Source organism: Anomalospiza imberbis, chromosome 8 (genome assembly GCF_031753505.1).
Source record: "Anomalospiza imberbis isolate Cuckoo-Finch-1a 21T00152 chromosome 8, ASM3175350v1, whole genome shotgun sequence".
In the NCBI taxonomy this organism is placed as follows: Eukaryota; Metazoa; Chordata; class Aves; order Passeriformes; family Viduidae; genus Anomalospiza; species Anomalospiza imberbis.
This window is the reverse complement of record NC_089688.1, coordinates 11,083,229-11,101,876: the sequence shown is the minus strand read 5'-3', so window position 1 is coordinate 11,101,876 and position 18,648 is coordinate 11,083,229. Positions and strand designations below refer to the sequence as shown.

Below are 18,648 nucleotides of genomic sequence, written 5' to 3'. Positions count from 1 at the left end.
GATCGGTATTGAGAGGAGCATTAAAGAAATAATAATTCTAAAGACTTCTCTCTGTTAAGAGCTATGCTGCCATTTTTTAAAATTAACTTTTTAGGAAAATGACAGGACTCTGAAGGCCAAAATAGCTGATATCATTTAAAAATGGGGAGATTATTAAAACCATGAATAGAATTTGAGAAATTGTCATGAAACTGCAGCATTCTTGCAGACATATTGTCCATGCTCAAGATATATGACAGGACTCTGGGCACCTATGTGTAATATATCTTAAATGACTTCCTAGAAAGGTCTTGCTAAAAATACTGCTGTCTGTCTTCATAATTGAATGGCTCTAATATGTGCCTTTTAAAATGCTTATGCCCAGAAATTGTAGTAAGGCTACTATAGTTCTAGAAGTTTCTTACATGTGAAAAAAAAAATCAACTATTTTAATGTGATATTGATTATAGCATGATATATTCATTCACAGTGTCCTTCTGAATTTTTATTCCTTTAATGAATAAAGGGCATTTAATCTAAGACATTTATTTTATACTTTTCCTAAAACACAAGGAAATGTATTTCTCTTGATTGAGAATTAACTATTCTTTAGACTTTATGAGTTTCTTTGAAATATCCATGTACTATTTTCCAGTCCTTCACACTTGGTATTCAAGTAAAATATTGGAAGAAGGCATGATGGTTTTACAGGAGAAGGAAAAATCAATAGGCAGCTACTTAGAGTATTGCAGTATGCAGATAAGCAGCTTTGCTAAGTCTGAACTTTGCACAGCAACATCAATACAACTTGTAGAACAATGAACTTCAATACAAATGCTGTGGAGGGAGAGTGGAGAAATGCTTCTTATAAACAGAGCTGTAAATGGTGTTAATGCATGTTGACAAGAGCCTGCTTGAGTAATTTACTGTGTTCAAATACTTTGCAAACCAATTCTTAGCAATAACTGCTTCAGAAAAAAGGCATGGAACTGATGTGGCCTATTTGTGTGAAATGCAGCCTTCCACCACTACAAAACTGATATGTTTAGAAAGGCTTCATTTCCACAAGGTGTATTCATTCAGATAATAGTTTTCTGGAGTTTTTTTTTAATTGTGCAGAATTGAAATGTCTGTACACAAGTATTTCACATGTTGTAAATATTTCAGTATAAAAGATTAGAAGTATTTTGTGAATCATAGCTTCTTAAGTGTATGCTACAAGGATTATATTGGCATGTGTCCTGGATAACTGCATTACACTTATGAGTGGTGAAGGCATGTTTAAGTTATTGGTTACACTAAAGAAAGGATGTGGTGAGTCTAAGAGTTTTAAGTACCTACTCTTTATGCCTCAAAAAATAATCCATTGCATACCTGGCTATTCATTCAGCTTTCTAAAATGCAGTAGTGACAAGGATATAGCCTTCAGACTTTCCGAACACTGAGTGGGGCTGAAATAGTAATTCCAGATGTAAAAGACAAATACTTCTGTCAAATATCTGGGTTTGCTGGGAACGCTGGCTTCTAGGAAGTTCTTGGGCAACCCTTTGGAGAACTTCAACTTTGTCCTCACACCTGTGTCTGGAAGGTATAACTAATGCTCTGCCAAACTCCTGGTTTTTTATTTCTGGGGAGCACCTCACAGTTTTTCTTACAGAGTTTTTCCTGTCTTTTAGTATGTATATAGAGGATTAATACAGTGCTGGAGTCTGGCTGGTTTGGGTCGGACAAACAAATTGTTAAAATAATCACTGGTTCCTGAACTAGTAGCTAGAAACTGGCTTTAGAAAGCTTTTAGAGTCCTCATAGCTGCTGCTGCCTTCTCTGTAACTTGGAATGCATGTATGTTGTTGGGTGGCAATTGGGTGGACAATTGTTTTTCCCTGACCTTGCTTTCTTACTCCTCAAGTCCACTGGCAAAATCAGATGAGAAATCAACCTCTGATTATAATACCAATAATTAATTTTCATTGAAGGAAATCCTGGTTGTTCTGGTAATGTCAACATTTAAATTTAAAATGCATAGCTAGAAAATCTAAGGAAAAATAATATAATTAGGGTAAAAACCCAAACAATATAAGTATGGGAAGCAGTGATCTCAAGAGTATGCATCTTTTGATTCCTAGAGAAGTACATCCCAGCAGAACCTTCTGACTGTTAACTAGATGAATTATAAGTGAAAAAAGTAAATATGTTCACTTTTATGAAAATGCAACTGCTAAATATTTTTGCTCTTTCCCTATTTCTACATTTTATAACTATGAATATCTCAGTAGTGGGAAAAAGTGGAACCGAATGTAATTTTAATTAAAAATATAATGAAAATTGACACTTCATTGCAACATAAGCAATTTCAGCTACTCTCATTTAAATGTTCAGAACAGTTTTAATATCTCATTTTTAGATAACTGTAACTTTCAATAGATTGCATGATGTCATACATTGATCTTGACCCAGAAAGAAAAAAACGTTTATCAAGCAGCCTTCAGTATACAAAGGAAAAAAAAAAGGCTATGGTGATATAAGATGCCTGAGATCAGATCCAGGAACACACCTTGGTATCTTTTTCAATCCTTGCAGGTCAATTATTGCACCATGACCTCAGGTCAGTTTTTCTGGCCTGATGTCTCCCAAATGTCACTCAAAAGTTTTTCTGTGTCCAGAGCACTTTTATTATGCAAACCCCAACTCAGAATGCTGGAGGTTTTTGGTTAGATTTGTTTATTTGTTGAGGTGGTTTGTTCTTTCTGTTTGGTTTTGGTTTTTTTTTAAATTTATTGTTCAGAACAGTTTATTATAAGATCTTTAAACTAGGATGATGGTATTACAAAATGGCCAGCTACAATTTCAGCTCTGTCTTTCCAATGCTGTGATACCGCTGAGTCAAACACATTAATCCTACATGACAGTCAGGAAGAATCAAACTGTTCTTGTTGCCCTTCTGTCTTTGCTGGATACTTAAAAGTCTATCCAAACTTTAATACACTGAAATTTTTACTGTTATATTTGTTTTATTGTAAGTGTTTTTAAAATCATGGACTTACCAAGAGCTGAAAGAGCTGGTATGGTTGAAATACACACTAAAACAGGCAAGAAGCTTTTTGCAACATGTTTGGAACCCTTTAGATCACTTTCTTTTGGGGATCTGAATTACATAATTTAAGAGAATTTAAAAATATTTTAGTATTTCTGCTTCTAGTAAAGTTGTATGAATATTTTAGCTCATGCTGTCCCTGTTAGCATGGAAAATGTCTAACTTCTCTTGCCTCAGAATAGTTTTTCCAGCTAGCTACCTGAATCTTGGTACTTATATTTGCCTCACTCATCTTTGTTAATGGCACAGGTTAAAGATGACTGTATACTTTTTCCCTAAAGGTGAAGCACTCAGCTCCAAGGAAAATTTCTTACCCAGTGGGAAAGCCACACAACTCTATTTGCCCAACTGCAGCAATGCTGTGCTGCTCAAAAATCCACTTCCATGCATTTTTCAAGTCTTTTCAATGACAATGAACCAAGATATTGCTACTGTGCACTTTGATTGTTTCCTGCACTTTTCTCTCCTCTAGTGGGAGGTGTAAATCTAAATGTGACTTTCAACATGCTCCACTCTGTCTGATGGGGATTTTTTATTTGTCACATCTCTGCCCTCTGTGACTACAGTGATTTGTTTCTTTTCTGTCCTTCTGAGAGTAATGTTATGTGATGTTGATTTGAAGAACTGGCAGAGAGGCCAGTCTTCCATTTATCTCAGAGAGGACATTGGAACTAAATCATTACTCAGCTGCTGAAGTAAAGGAATTGTGCAGGAGCTGCTCAGCAGTGAGGACTGTAAGCTTGTTCCCAAAACAGTCTGTCTTACTGAGAAGTAACTGCTGTGTGAATGAGGCCCTGTTCATCATCCAAATAAGTGAAAAGACTGTTCTCTGATGCATCTTAAGTGCTTACTAACATGAACCACTCAGAAAATAGGGTGTATATTTCCAAGGGAAATCAGGGATCATTTCTGATCATCATTTCTGCTTACTTCAAAATCTCTGGGCACATTTGGAAAAGTTCTACTTCATGGATATCAATTTGCAGTTTATGAAGCTGTGATGCCAAATGTGCTGTTCCTGCAGTAGGTTATAATTCAACATTCTGAGTACACAGCAGCGTGCTGTTGATGCTCAGCTCCAAGAGAGGGGGTGGGCAAAATATGTGAATCTGATTTCCAGGACTGGCTTCAGCAAAGGAAAAAGTAAATAAACTGTGAGCTTTTATATCTTTCACAACAAGGACTGCTTCCCTCTTTATTCCTCTTTTCCTGTATGGGAAATAGGGCTTTTTCTGCATATTGCTGCATGCCATCCTTTCATGTTTCCACTTCTAAAGATTTTTTCTTCCAGATTTTTCATCTATTAGGTTTGCATATGCAGTATTATTTAATCCCATGAAAGAGTAATGTGCTTGATTTTCATAGTTTTAAGTTATGAATATTGTCATTTTGGGGCATCTACTTCCCTTTTCACTAGGAAATGAAATTTCCAAAGTTTACACGTTCAGTTCCTCTTTCCAAACCTACTGGGTACATCTATCTCAGATGCAGTTTTATTTTGAAGAACTACTTCTTCATACAGAGGAGAATAAACAGGCAAATAGCCAATGATTTATTTTGCCTCTTCAGCTTCAGTGTTTGAAGATATTTGTTATCTGAAAACAATGACTCAGGTAATGTAACTGGAATTATTAATGAGTTATGAATGATGTTAAGCTCTTTGTATTAATAAAAAATAAAATGACCAATGAGACCTTTAACAAATGTATAAGCATAAGTTTAGTTCCCTGAACTTCATGAGGAGCAGTCATTCACAATTAACATATGACAAAAACATTGAAATTGAGGGTTCCAATGGCAGAAGATTAAAAATAATGCTTCTGATAACACAATATCTCCTCAGCAGTTTGGAAAATGGACATGTAAATACGCTAAACATATTTAAAAGATGTGATGCCAATGTATTATGATGAAATGCAAACCTAATGCATAGGCTTGGTTCACCAGCACTGGCTTTTTTTATCTATCAGTAAGCCGAGTCAGATTTTGGAGACATTTAAATTTATGCTTATTCTCTTGAGATTTTGAGGGTTGGTTTTGGGAAAAGAGTAACAATATTCTTTTTAAATGTGGTCTGAGTACTTAAATTTTGTAGGACATAGGGCAAATAATTTTAATTTTATCATCCACATTGTTCTCAGTAGTGTTTTCCATACTGCGTTTGCTAAGCAAATTCTACCTGTGGTAAATGTAAGCAGTGAGGGATGGAAAAATATTCAGAATTTGAAACTTGTTCTGCACTGATTTCCCACCTAATCATTATTATGTTTTTTTCAGAACTGTCTCTGAAATGGAACTCTCTATACAGGCAGTCATTTATATGCATTACTAACTCATGTTACATGATTTTTGTTATTTTTCCCAAGATAAGAAATTGGGGCAGGAACATTGCTGCTTAAATTTTATTCAAACTAATCAATCAGAATAGAAAATGAAGACATTATTAACATTCAAACTGCATTTTCACATCCCACAGACATGTTTTTTATTATTATGACTAACTGTGTCAGCAGTCAGACTAGACATAGACTCATTGCCAATTAATATAAAAATTCCTTTCTTTGATTTACTAGGAGATACTGAAGGGACAGAATTGTTTTATATTAGTTCATGCATTTCCTTTCCCCAGGCTTCACCTGATTGAGGTATTTGCTCTCTGTGGGTCAGTGTATTTTAAAGTTATTAATTACTTCACTCCAATCTATGATACTTAATTAAAGCTTTAAACAGAAATAAATTGGTTATGTTTGGTGAAAACGTTGTCAGTCAGATGGGATTTTAGCAACATAATAGAGCCGATACATTTGTTTTGTTTATAGCGATACTGAATGACCTTGAAGTGTTCATCTGGCCAATGTGGACTCTTTAAGATAAGAACCCAATTTCTTTTCTTCTCTTTACCTGGGTTAGGATTAACAGTCTGCATTATCAAAAGGATATTAGTACATGACAAGCCTACAGATATTTTTTCTGTTACTTTGCTTGCTGTCACTTAGAGCCAGCATGAAGGCGCTGTCAGCAGAACTCATGTATTTACTGCAGCTCTGGCTGAACAGAGAAGATGGTAGCTTTAATATTCACCCTCCAAGATCTGTTATTGCATTTCTTAAAGTTTCACTGTGTGACTGACCGAACAATGCTGTTGTTCTGTTCCTCTGAGAGGCAGAATTCTGAAATGAAAAAGTTATTAGATTGAAACAGACATTTCCCTGCATCCTTAGAACAGAGAGCAACCAGATTAAGAGTTAGGTATTAAGCTCTTCCAACCCTCTCTCCTTTGCTGGAATGATTAAAGTCCAGAGGACTTTGTAGCTGGTATCATTTAAAACCAGCTGGGCAAGTAAAGCATTTTCAACAAGCCACAAAATATTCTGCCCTTTTCTAGACATCAGTGATAGATACTCTGCTATTTCTATACTTTTCAGTTGCCAGCCAGGACTAGGAACACATGTTCTTTCTGTAATAAAATTAGAAACATTTCAGTAAATAACTCTATTAGAAACTACATTTTTATCCCAAATTCCACATTTAGGCAACATACCATGATGCCCTAGTTTTCATCCAGCTGTTTCTCTGAGGTTAATTCTCTGTGAACAGAACTAGCTTTTGATATCCTAGAGAGACTTTTATACCTTTTGAATAACATAGATGCTCTGTTTTCTTTGGAATAACTACTACAGTCTTGTGAGGTGCTTCCTCCCATCTTCCTCCCTTCAGTAGTACAGATGCACTCCTTTAAAGGCAGCATCTGGGACAAAGTTTTCTCCTGCTTATATAAAACCAAATGTTAAAAATGAATTTTAAAAAGGTCATTGTTTGGGCTACGAGTGCCAATCTGATATAGATGTTACTCAAAACTGAACACAAGCAAATGCCCTTTTGGCTAAGATCGAATTTAGCTCTGGTTTAATATCTGATTTATCTTACATTTAGCATTTTCTAGGTTAAAGCTTTAAAAAAAAATGGTATGTAATTTTCAGTAACTTTTTTTGTGCTGTGTACTCTTGAAGAGTTGGGCACCAGCTTTTGAGAGGTAGTTGGGTCTATGTTGTGACTGTAAGTTGAAAACTCTTACAACACCAAACAACCCCAACATTCACTAGCCTGTAAACAGTTGCAGGGTATCACAGCTTGCTATTCTGCTGATCCTGAAAGACAAACCTTCTCCTTATACCCTGGTATTTTCTGTGTGTATGAGCTTCACACTCGGAACACTCTGGAGGTTCAGATTGTCAATATGTACCTTGCTGGTTGGAAAATGCTGTCTCCAGGCTCCTGGGACTGCTAATGCTCAGGAAGCAAGCTGAGCTGAAGCACTCACAGACACAGAGGAAATACAAGGCAAGGAGATGAAAGAGGAAATGGAGAGACAGAAAATGCATGAAAATATTACCCTCCAAGTCATATACTTGTGTCATGTGGAGCCTTTTCTGCACAGATTTGGCAGGCCGTTTAGTGGAACCTAGAGGTCTCTGGCAAGAGGAGAGGCACAATGTCAATTTGTCTGAGTCAAAGAGCCAGTTTAGTGGAGCGTGAATTTGCAGTGTACCTGAAAGGATAAGCATGGATATACAAGAATTGCTTGTTTAAATTCCCATTGCATAAGAGAGACTTTCATAGAGATTTTATTGCATTCAGCAGAGATTCCTAACACAGGAAAGTCTTGCACAAGGTATGCAAGTCCATGGCTTCATTGTATACCTAGCTGAGTTACTGAATATTAAATCATGTGTGTACATATAAGCACTGAGAGAAGATGCAGAGACACATAAACCTAGGTGTGTATCTTTTGCATCTGCAATTTTTTCTTTGGTATTGAGACAGTAGTCTGCTTTATTTTTATAGAAAATACAGGAAGTTGGAAAATAATATAAGCATCATAAACTAAGGAAAAGCAGACAGTATGCAGCCAGTCCAGAAAAATGAAACTCCAGACTGTGAGACCTTTTTAAATTTGTAAGATATTTGTAGTGGTTCAGCCTGTGCAAAACAGATCAATAAATTGAAAAGCCGTTGTGCAGCAAAAGCTTGATCAGTTCAGGTTTGCAATTATCTTTGACTCAGTAATTACATAACTCTGGATCCTTTCTACCTGTCACATTCTCTGATAATTATTTTATATCCCTTAGTGTCACAACGTCGTATCTTAAATTAGTTGATAATGACTTTGCTAGGGTCATATCTTGCATTTTATAACCTGTTTCCTATTTTACATCTCTAGTGTGGACCGCATGATACTGTGTAATGTTAATAAATTCCCTTCAAATTTAGAATCTCCACCTGTTTGATACATAAAAGTGGCATTTCTGATCTGTTGGTTGTTTATGAAGGTCAGAACCCAAGTAACATGTAACAGGGGAACATACTGAGGCTATAAAGAATTTAGTTTCATTAAATATCTAAGATATCACATGGATTTTTTTATTTGATGCAAGACCTTCAGATGACCTAATTTAAACTGCACATAGGTAATTTTTCTTAGTCATATTCATTTTCCCCATATCCATGCAGTCAGTGCTTTACCTTTCCTCTTAAACCAGGGAAGGAATGATCATCTTGTGGAGAATAATATCCTCAGCATATCTGAGGGAGTCACATGCAGAAGGCCTCAGTTATTTTAAGCCCATAGTTTTGTCTACAAGTAGTAAACCTACTGTGAGGAAGTTGATAATTATGGGAAGTCGACACCAGTGGACAGCAATGTGGATAAAGGTGTTAGCAGAGCAGCATTGGCCAGGTATTTTCTCCATTCCCAGGGTGCAGGAGCAGCACTGCTGCTGGGCAAAGGCTCAGGTGAACACTCTGATGTCACCCATATTCTGGTTGCTGGCTTTATAAATCCCATTGCATTGACAGAGGGTTGAGTCCCCTGAAGGTGCTGTCACACGATAGGGGATGCTGACATTACCAGTGCTCCCCTAACAGAAGGCAATATGTGGGTGTGAAGTGGGCTTAGAGAACATAAGCTCTGTACAAACACCGTGCTCTTTCTGCAGGTTAATCAGGTCTTTAATAAAAGACCATGAAAATGTCAGCAGTCTGAACAAATAAACCAGAATTGTAACCGAGTGTTCATTCAAACAAAGAAATAGAAACCCTTTTTTTATTAATGTCCTTCGCACAGAGAGAAAATGGATTAGAACTCTACTTAGAAAATGTTTATTTTAGAAATATTGTCTATAAATTTCATAACACAACTGAATATACATTACATATTAATCTTAAAGAGATGATCATGTTTTAGGCCTGCAGTACTCCTTTTTTAATGAAAATTTTTTCTTCGTAAACAGATTAAATAAATAGAAGAATTAACTAATTAAGTAATGCTTGGTATAGGATTAATTGAGAGATGGTAATGACAGGAGAGAGAGGATGATAATGTTTTGTATAAAGCAAAAATCCAATCATTTACACTTTTGGTCAGAAATATAAAATGCTCTTTAACCAACCTTTTCTTGCAGGTAGTGGTGAAATACAGTTATCCATGGAAATATATTTTTCTGAGTACTGGATGATGAGACTAAATGGTGACTGGTCTTAAAAGATCCCACTATTGTATCCTGAATTCTATACTAGATATAACTAATTATCTTTCCAGTTAGTATAATTCCCACGAGACTATTCTAGAAGGGGCTGGAGGAGGTTTATGTGTGTTGGTCTTTTATGAACGTTATTTTTGAAATCATATGAAAACGAAGCTGACAAGCCAGTTTGTTTGCTTGCTCTTCTTACAACACTTCTCTCATTATTTTTAAAATGCTGTAATAAATTTTCTTTGGGCTTGCTTTCCTGTAAAATAAGGTTAATATAATGACATATCTCCTAATCACTGAAAAGTAGATTGGAAGACAGGAAAGCTATACATTTTGTACACTGCAGATAGGTGGAAATACAGTTAATAAAACAAGATGGATTAAATTGTAGTGAGGAAAATTTACATTTAGTATAAGGAAAAAGACATCTACTCTTTAATATGGAGGAGGTGAAGCATTGGAACAGAAAGCCTAGCCAGACCTTGTAATTTTTTTTTTTTTTTTCAAGAACTGGTAAGACAAATTTTAGGAATGACAGTCATGTCTGATCTTTCTCTGGAACTGGAGATCGACTGTGTAACCTTTGTAGAAGAATGAGTGTGGAAGGAATCATGCATCACCTATCTAAAAAGACTGATGAGAAAGTCAGTATGCACTTCATCATTTTTCACTGTATGAAATGGTTTCTGCCTTTTTTTTTTTCTTTCTTTTATTGTTTCCAAATGAAATGGAACAGGGTTTCCTAGATTCTATCATTCTATGGATGTTGTCAAAGTTGATCATGCCTGCAGAACCATGACCACATCCTCTGGATCCTCCCTGTGCTCTCAGATTTGCCTCTATTTGCATTGTTCATCTGGAGATAATGTTCGAAAGAAGATTTATACTTAGTAATGCGAGGTTAATTCTAACAGACATCTTGTTTTGGCAAGGCTTCTCCTCTTTTATATGCTCAGCTCTAAGCTCTGGGTTTTTTTTGGTGTTTTTTTGACACAGGTGTGGTGTAGTGCCATCGTGTGGATTCAGGATGGGTGGAGGCAGAAAACTGGCTTGAAAGTCAAAAGCAGGTGTTGGGTGAGTGTGCAGGTAGTTTGAATCACCACAGCCAAAGAAATGACAGTGTTATTCTAGATTATCAGGTTCTGAATAGCCAGCCCTCCACTATTTCTTGAATAGTGAGCATCATTCAATCTGGTTAAACTGTAGAAGTAATAAAAATACATAATTGTAATCCAGAATTTGTCACAAGCAAAATTATAGATTAAGAAGAATTCTTTGTAAGCGCTCTTCTCCTTTCCTAAATGCCTTTTTTTTGTTGCATATCTATCATGCTTATTGCATGATCATTGTAGGTTGGTATACTTGCAAAAAAGTTTTGTTCTTTGCATGATAGTCGTCTGACTAAGCTCAGCAGCATAAATAGTGTTGATTATGCCAGGACAGTGTCTTTTTTCTGTCCAGAATGGGACAGAAAAAGGAGATACACAGAACAGCCGTAATGGAGATTGTCAACTGCTTTTTACATGGAAGCAACTAAGTCTGGAATGGGGCTTTGCAAGTAGTCCCCTAAACAGGATCATAGTTTGCAATAATCTATTAAGGAAAAAGACATAGAAGAGTGGGATGTGAATTTACATATAATGTGCTACGGTGTGTTGTAATTTCCCATGGAAGACAAATGCTTTATTTTTTGCCATGTAGAAAATAGCAAGACATATTTTGAAACTTTATACTGAGTTAAAATAACAGTCTGGAATTCATGCAACAACAGCTTAAAACCCTCTAATGCCTACATGGTTAGATGGGTAAACTGCTGTTGGGTAGCTGATTTTGGACCAAAGCATAAGAAAGTTTTCATCATCATTAGTCTTTGCAGAAAGGTGTTTGAGTGTCTAACAGAGTTCCTGTTGGGTACTGTCCCTGTCATTGAACATATTATCCAGACATTAATGTTAATAGCTTTGCCAGTGTGTTTATGAGAGAGGCCAAAATCTGAAGAGGCACAGACTAAACTAAGTCCTTCCTTCCTTCCTTCCTTGTTATGGCCTTGATACTGTATGTGAGTAGGAAACCTGTTATTACCTCTGCAGTGCCTGTCTTATGGATTAATAGCAGAATTTAATCTCCCTGCATGTTAACATGCACTACTCTCTCAGCAGCAATAAATTCACACAAAGGTACCAGCAGTTCACCAAAAACATTGAGTCCTGTGCTCTTTTGTTTCACCTCAGGTGCACTATGCCTGAGATTTCATATGAGTGAGTCTGCTTGATGAGAGAAGCCACATTACTGCTTTAATTACTTATAATGAAGGATCATGGGATGGTGATGTCATAATTTTAAGGCTGGCTATGTCTAAGTGCACTGCCAGGAAGAGGAAAGTTGAATGATGATTTATGTACCTTGGACAAAATTCAGGTAAAAACCACTTCAAAAATGTTAATTATTTGAGGTCATTTTCTATTATATAGGATCTGTTCTTTAGAATTTCTTCCAGGTTAATAGTGTTCAGCCTGGGCTGGTTTCACAAGAAAAAGCATCAACTGTGTGGGGGGAGGGAAAAGAAAGAGACAAAGGGTGTGATTTATCGATGTGCACTTTGCTATTTGTCACTAACAAAGAGATGGTTCACAAATGTCTCAGACTCAAAGCTGTGATCTGTCAGAACTGCTGAGCTGGGGAAATACTACCACTAAGTAAAAATAGATTGGTCAGCAGTTGCAGACTTATCTGTAAGCAGGTCATCCCATACTATCTGCATGTGCAGCAGGCAGACCAATTTGCTGGGTTAGGAGTAAGGTAACTTTGTTGCTGTGTTATGTTTATCAATTAATGGCTTTAATTAGTTACATAATTGACTAATAAAACCCCTCCCTGATAAATTGATTTTTTTTTTCTGATCTGGCTTACACTTGCTTTATTACGAGGTGATTTTTCATTTGAAATAAATACTTTATTATCAAAGTGCAGAATGTTTTTATCACTTCTTAGGGAGTGGAGGAGTAAAAGTGTGCAGAGGGGAAGGAATACTGACATCTGTCTGGAAAAAAGATATTAAAGGTACTGCTGATCAGTGTTAGTCTGATAAAAAATATTTGAAGGCTCTGTGAAATAGTTGTGAGGGTCCCCACATTTTTTGAAGTCTACTGCTACTTGCAAAAAATCAACCTTTTTCAATGATGAAAGGGATTTGGTTTAATATTATAAATATTTTAACACTTCTCCTATGCTTTGTGATAATGTTGATTGCATAATCTGTAAATACTCTTATATTTACTAAACAATAAATCTAATGCTTGTTTACATTTTTCTTAACACCTCAACTCCAACACAGTTTTATATATATATATATATATATATATATATATATATATATATATATATATATATACACACACACACACATACATCATAGAGTAAGAGACTATTCTTAATTGGAAGGAACCCACTCTTAGCCCTACACAGGACCATCCCTACGAGTCACACCATGTGCCTGAGAGCATCAACCAAATGCTCCTTGAACTCTTGAAAAAGCAAACTGTTATCGTGGGTAGTTATGTACATATGAATTTGCTCATCATGAGCCTGAGGCAAGCTTTGCTGTGGTTAGCAGACCCCATCACAGTAAACAAGTGGTGGCATTGACTTGGCTCACAAAATCCTAATCCACACATGTACCTCATTATAGCTCGTGATAGTGTCTCTGGAGTGGTAAATACACTGTATGTGTCACAGGAATAATTTTGTAGACTGTCTGGAAACACCGGAAGAGCATCTTGAGGAAGTTGACCAAGACTTCCAGGAAAAATGGACTGAGTTGTATAGTACATGTTGGGTTGTAGGACTTTGGAATGCTAAGCTGGAAAGTGTGAGCCTTGAATAAGAGTCCAGGCAAAACAATTTCTCCTGGCATATGGACCAGGATCTAGTTTTATTTCTCTTCATCTCAGTGGCTTTATACTGTTCTAGCATTGAATAACTTTATGGTCCAGTGTCTGTCATTGACCATGTTGGCTGTTTCTCTTGATTGAGAAAATGATCCTGCTTGCTTGTTTCTGTCTTGAGGAAAAAATTTTATTAGACTAGTGACCCACAGCACCAAGACTGTAATGTGACTGAAGTTCTCCAATGACTATTGTGGGTACATCCGCAGGCCTAGAAGTCTGACTAACACCTGCAGGATCAGAGTGAATTACACATTTATGGTTTTCAGAGAATGGAGATTTAATGAGAAACCATCAAACTGACTTAAGATGTAGCAGCCTGGTAACTGATTTTCAACCAGGTCATGCAGTGGGTGTTTAGTGATGACTGTACACTGCAGGGAATGAGGAATGTACATAGCTAAGCTTACCTGGGGCTCCATGACAACTTCCAGCAGACAGGTAAAACTTTCCTTTGTCTCCTCCTGCCTGTCAAATGTGGTCCTGTTTGTATGTACTGACTCTGGTGGTCCTGGTCTGTATGTACTGACTCTGAACTCTGTTCCCAACTGGTGACTCTGAACAACTCACTTTGTATCACAGACCACCTTTGGGGTCTCTAATTGCAAATGTGTTTTTCAGTGACTCCCTTTTGAGATGAATAACAATAATAATAATAATGGAGAGCATGTGGTTAATGTTCATGTAACACTAAGAGAAACAGACATGAGTCATATCCATTCACAACTCTGTATTTCTACTACAGAAAGATAAATCACAAGCTTATTTTGCACTGGAGCAACAAAAGCAAACTATGTTCTTCTAGTACTTGCAGTGAACTTTTTTTCTGGCAACTAGATAGAAAGTAGTTGAAGCACTTTTGCTGCAGCAACTATGCAAATAAGAAATACTCCATGCCTGCTAAGATATCATACCTCTGCTTTTTGGTACCTGATGGTTTAAATGCCTCTTGTTAGCCAAAGGTTCTTGAGCCAGTAGCTAATGAATTGCTTTCTGCAAAGGGAGAGCATTACGGTAATTCTGATACTCATGCAATATTTCCAGCTACGAGTCTTTGCTAAGCTTTAGATCACCCTTATGCAAAAGCAGTGAAGCAGGTGATGTGCAAAAGGGAAAACTGTCACTGCCAGATCCTGTGTTTCAGAGCATGTCCACTCACACCCTGGAGACACTGAGCAGCTGCCTCAGCCAGGCTCTGAGCTAAACTGGCTGGTGACAAAATCACTGGCTTTATTCACTGGAGCAGCTGATGAAACACTCTACTACTAGTTGTGGAGTCAGCATTTTTATACTATGTAGAGGGGAAAAACGTTGAAGAGGAGGCACATTCTATTTGGGGAAAAAAAATTTACTCTGTTGCCTTTGCCTTTAAACTCGGTCAAGAGTCCTGTCCCAAATGTTGCAAGCTCTGACACCTGGGACTGGCTTTAGTTGCTGACTAAGGAGATTGCAGGTTGAGCCATGAGTGAGCTGCTTGCTGATTTGTACTGGGTCATGCATGGCAGCAAAGCAACTTTCCCAGGTTCATTGCCCAGCTTGGAGCAATAAGGCCACTCCTGTGGCTCTATCAACAGCAGCTCTGGGCCACTCTGTCTGCCACTCTGCTCTGTGACTTGTAGCCAGTCTGTAGCAGCCAGTACCAAAGTCTAGAAATAATGTGGGCCTGGAACCCTAATTTCTTCAGGAAGCAGATCAGCCCTATACAGGTAAGACATCTTAAGTCAATCCAATTTCACTGAACATTTGTGGTGGAAAGGTGGCTGTTGGACAGGACACTGACAAGGACTGAGCTTGTCCTGCCCTGAGGGTATCCTCCTGAAGAGCATTCACTGCTCCCATGCAGTGATGCATGTCCTTAGTTCAGGTCCCTTCACTGTGCCTCATGCAAGCCCTTGTGTTTTTACGTCTGTATTACACAGTCTTCAGGGAAGCACTGGAACACTTGGTTGCAAAAGGCTCATTAGCAGACAGAAATTACACAGAGAAGTACAACAAGATGTAGACAAGAAGAACATGAACCTCAAAGTTCAAGGAGGAAGTTGGAAGTACAAACAAAAAAAACTTCAGAGGACAGATCTTTAGTGTGATCTCAGTGGAAATATTTTGAATTCCGACTCATGTAGGATTGTGTAGTGACATTAAGTCACCCTGCTTAAGTCAAGTTCTGAGTCATCTTTATGAAGTCACTGCAGGTTTCTTATGGAAATAATCAATAAAAACTTCTTTACAGTCTTATTTCAAGCATTTTCTGGAGGGAAAACTATTTTCAGGAGTTCTCTCTCATGGGTAATGACAGGAAGTTTGAAGAGGATAGGTGAATTGCTGACACAGGTACAATGGCATTTCAGGATGCATTAAAAAAGGCAGGATTAGATTCACAATGAGTGCACAGAGCAAATTAACTTTGTCTGAAAACATCCAGCAAAAATAGTTTGATTAATACTGTAGAGCAAGACTCCTACACTAACAGCCACAAATTTGGGATCTGTGGGACACTTGAGTAAATCTTTGACATCCAAAATGGAAGATGTTGAAGGCAGTAGGTGCTTTAAGATTACTTCTGGGTTGTGATTTGAGATTTTTTGTTTAATAGCTTAGAAGAAGCTATTACTCTTAACTTCACGCTCTGATAATGTGGTTCCAGTTGGTTTGTGCTAGAGCTTCCTGTCATTCTCTGTCTATTTAAACTTTAAGTTCCCAGTGACTTGAAAATCAGTTCTGACAGAACAGGCATTCTTGTTTCCAGTCTTATACAGAACAAGATGTCAGCAGGTGACAACCAGTGCTTCCTTAATATAGTTAACAAGGTTCAAAGGACTTAATCCATGGCCCTTTCTTGTGAATGTCTTGCTATTCTGACAGTTTCCCACTAGCATCTTAGGCAGTGGGTATTGAGGACTGTCAGCTTAATGTCTGACATTGTACTTCAATGTAGACTGCTTAATTTCATCCTCTAATCTGTGGAATCTTGTTAAGAATTATTGTGTTAGGCGTGCAAAATAAAGTAGATTCACCGAAGGCAGTACCCGCTTAGCTTCTTGGAAGACTCTATTGAGCCAGTCTCGGGTACTGTTAACCTGAGACTTAAAACCTGAGACTGGCTGTAATTTTTTACTTTTCTCTTGTTTCCTGGCCAGTGGCATAGAAAGCTATGTATGCTTTGTTTCAAACAGGCAATTTTTTTGTTTAATTTGATTTGACATTAAGCATCTTTTCCATGTAGATATACAGCAGCCTCTGAAAAATGTGCACACAACACCTCTACAACAGATCCTAATAGAGCTGGGATTGTGGTCAGCAGAGTAAAGACAAATTCCCTACAAAATAATGTGTAAGTAGTTACTATTACATAGAGGGGACAAACTGTATTATACATTATCACTTTAGGCTGTTTCTGTGATACCCCCACAAGTTGTCAGGGCACCTTCAGGAGATTCAGCCTGCCAGTGTGGCTGGGGACTACACTGGCTGCACATGCCAACACCTTTTATGTCCACACCCTTAAAACTCTGCTCTAGGACCTTACTTCTTACAGTCTCCATTATTGTTAGTTAGAGACATTGCTGCTTTTTAATATACCAGACATCCCTTTCATTCAGAGATGCCTTATGCAAAGCATTTGCTGCAGAAGCAGTATAAAAAACTCAAGACAAAACCATCTTCCCCATGGGAGCACTTCCTCAGTACATGTTGATGAAATATGTCAAGACTCTCTAAATTGACTTCTTAGGTTGACTGCACAGTTTCTCTTTCAATCACAATCTTTTGTCCTGTCTGTGCCTTAGTTGTATATATTTTGTTACTCCTTCAATGGTTGATTTATTGGTGGAGAGACCAGCTGTGCCTAGTTTACATGAACTGTGATATAGGAGGCCTGAAAAGGTCTGGTTTAACTTAGAAATATTGGAGCTGTAAAATTGATGACTGCAGGTTGATAGAGCACTGATTTACCTGATTTCTGTTTACCTGGATCAGTCAAACCAGTTTCTCCCAGGTGTCAACTGACCAGTGTTTCAGTGTAAAAAGTGTAATGGAAAAAAAAGACCATTTCAAGTTGTCATTTCATGAATTTTGTTTGTCAGAATCTAAGGGACAAAGGCAAATATTTCCAAGTTTTCTCTTCCAATTACTGTGAGCCTCCTCCACAACTATTGCCCTGCATCAAACACCACTTTGTGCAGCCCTGCTTGTACTCACTGAGCTCTTAGTTTAGTTAAATGTTGCTGCATGTGCTAACAAAACTGAAACAGCTGTGTTAAATTGCTCAGAGTTGCAGTGGTTAGAAACAATAACTGTTTCCATCATATATGAAACTCCAAGAAAGACAAATATCTCTGAGCTAGAATGCAGGATGCTCCACAGCCCAAACAAATAGAAACAGACTCCCAGTAGCTGAACTGACCATGATGACTTCAAAAAGAAATTGCCTAGCTGTTGATAATAGGAGACATATATGACTGTCAGCTCATCTCGTAATACGCATAAATTAAAAATATGATGGTAACCTACTTTTCATTAGCTGCTTTAGGTACTTAAAGTTTCTCTTGTCTTTCTCCCCTGGGCTCTGATTCCTGCTTTTTAAGTTCATGGAAGTCAAGGCACAAAGGAATAATAGAATGAACTTCTAAGGGTTTATATTATTTCTATGCATGTGTGTAAAGGTAGGCATAATTTCATTAAAACAGAAATCTATCATTCCTTCTATCTGAAAATGAGAAAAATAAAGTGTACTCAGTGATTTGATTGCAACACTAAAAAAAATTACTTTTATAACATTTTAAATACATGTTTTACAGTGGTAAGAGTTTTACTGTTGTCTCATACTGTTGTTGCTGTTTTTACTAGGGAAAGTGCAAGTCAGAGCCTTGTGCTATGTAATGGGTAACTGGGCAGAGACCCTGTCTCTTCTCCTTAAATAAACCTTATGTAAGATTTTTCACTTTCATATAGGTAAGTGTATCTTGTAGAAAAGAAATGGTGTCAGTGTACACTATGGAAAGCTGTCATGGGCTGTCATTTTGAACAGGGGCCTCAGGGAAGAGAGGTTTGTTCCCATTCCTTAGAAAAATCAATCCAGATCTGCCTGTGCATTAAGCCT

At 37.3% G+C, this 18,648-nt stretch overlaps 1 long non-coding RNA gene across 3 annotated transcripts in view; it reads left to right on the top strand.

The window, feature by feature from the left end:
• The window catches only part of LOC137477929 (uncharacterized), a 51,485-nt gene that overhangs the window by 27,380 nt on the left and 5,457 nt on the right, over positions 1–18,648 (top strand). For 2 of the 3 annotated variants that reach the window (XR_011001283.1, XR_011001281.1), the window contains 3 exons: positions 10,603–10,680; positions 11,838–12,024; positions 13,931–13,991. This is a non-coding gene — a long non-coding RNA (uncharacterized lncRNA). The remainder of the gene's footprint in view (positions 1–10,602; positions 10,681–11,837; positions 12,025–13,930; positions 13,992–18,648) is intronic. The other variant, XR_011001282.1, reaches the window with a different exon arrangement.